Source organism: Typopeltis vanoorti, chromosome 21 (assembly GCF_054136105.1).
Source record: "Typopeltis vanoorti isolate ZY-2024b chromosome 21, IOZ_Tvanoo_1.0, whole genome shotgun sequence".
NCBI lineage: Eukaryota > Metazoa > Arthropoda > Arachnida > Uropygi > Thelyphonidae > Typopeltis > Typopeltis vanoorti.
Window position 1 is genome coordinate 62178179 of NC_143569.1, and position 1822 is coordinate 62180000.

Genomic DNA, 1822 nt, shown 5'->3' on the forward strand with positions numbered 1-1822 from the left:
TTTTTTTACAATTTTACGAAGTTTTTTTTTTTTTTACTTGCACTACACTCAAATAATGAAAACACGAAAAGTCACACCGAAAAGTTATTTTTGAAACAACACCTCACTCTTACACGATTCAATAACAAATGAAGTTAAGGAGTAACCAATGACATATATATGGTGAAACTTCCTATCTCGGCAATGCAGTCAGTTTTCGTGACATTGAAGCTGTCAACAGCGCCGTGCGCTGACATTGGTAATGCGGTTTAATTTAAAGCGTAGATAGCCCGCTGTTCAAAACACAAAATATGAAGCTTGCCAACTAGCGCCGACATTGACATTGCGGCATTATTTAAAGCGTAGATAGTGCGCGCTGTTCAAAATACGTATTAAAACGTAATAATAGTTTTGAAAAGATTTTCGCTTAAAATAATCAAGATTTTTTATGATGTTTACTGAAAATATTAATCTATTTTAAAACACTATAGGAAAATGTCTTCGTTTGGGGTTCCCAAAGCTTGAGGCCCCTAAGCACATTCCTCATTGCTTTAATGGGTAATCCGCCACTGGACACAGCATCGACAAATAAAGCGAGGAGTGGATACTAATATTCACAAAACAAAAATTAACACTTAATGAAATTAACTGTAAAATTAAAACTAATATAAACATGCAAAAACAGTTGCATTAAAATAATACATGCACTTCACCAACAACACTGATATTAAATGCTATTTATAGACCTTAAACTTAAACACCTAAATCATGAATTAAGTAATTGGCTTTTTATATCCAGAAGCATGTACAACTGAATTCTTAATAGTAACAGGTGTTATAATAAACATTGCAAATATAAATCAAACCCAATACTTCACAATATTTAGACCTAACAATCGATAAACTCATACACTTGAAGGAAGAAATATTCGAAATCACAATTTTTGTAGGAAACACATGGATACATCTAATAGCTACGCGGCAACAATAACAAAATGCAAACTATCAGGTCATTATTTCACAGCCTTATATTTCTAGCAACGTTTCTAGTCTGAAAAATAAACGAGGAAGTAGTTAACAAAGCATTAACAAAAACTGACTTCATACAAATGACATTACTGAATTTGGTAGATACTTTATACTCAAATATTAAACTTACACTGGAGAAAATACATATGAAAGCTACGAAGAAAATCACAATACGCAGATAAAACAAAATATGATTTTAGAAGTACAAATAAAGAATGCTTGCTAGAAACAACCAGGTCCGACTCTACCGACGGTGCAAGACGTGCATTTGCACGGGGCGGCAGGTTTTTTTGGGGGCGGCAAAGTTGGCATAAACTATACGAAAAATAAGGGAGAAGAGGCGACAAAATATGCTACTGCATGGGACGACAAAATTCCTAGGGGCGGCCCTGGAAACAACTAAAGTGAAACCCAAGTACATCTTCAGAAACTGAATGTAAAAGAATAAAAAACAACAACTTTATAACAAAGATAAGAAATGAAAGAAAGAAAAACTAACAGAGAGAAATAAATAGATAAACTCATTCCCACAAAATGAGGTTGAGTTTAAACCAGGCATCTGATTAACCTCTGCAGTTAAATCAATCCAAGCAAAGGTCCAGAAATCGAGTATCAGGCCTAAAGATATTAACACGCAGCTACCCTAGGTCCTATCATATTAAAATTACGAAAAATATTTAAAAAAATATTTGAAACTGGATATATACCCAGACTGCTTAAAACCCCCACTAATGACACCTATATAAAAACAAGGAAACAGAAAGTCAGTAAGCAAATACAGACCCATAGATGCACTACTAATTATCGACCAAAT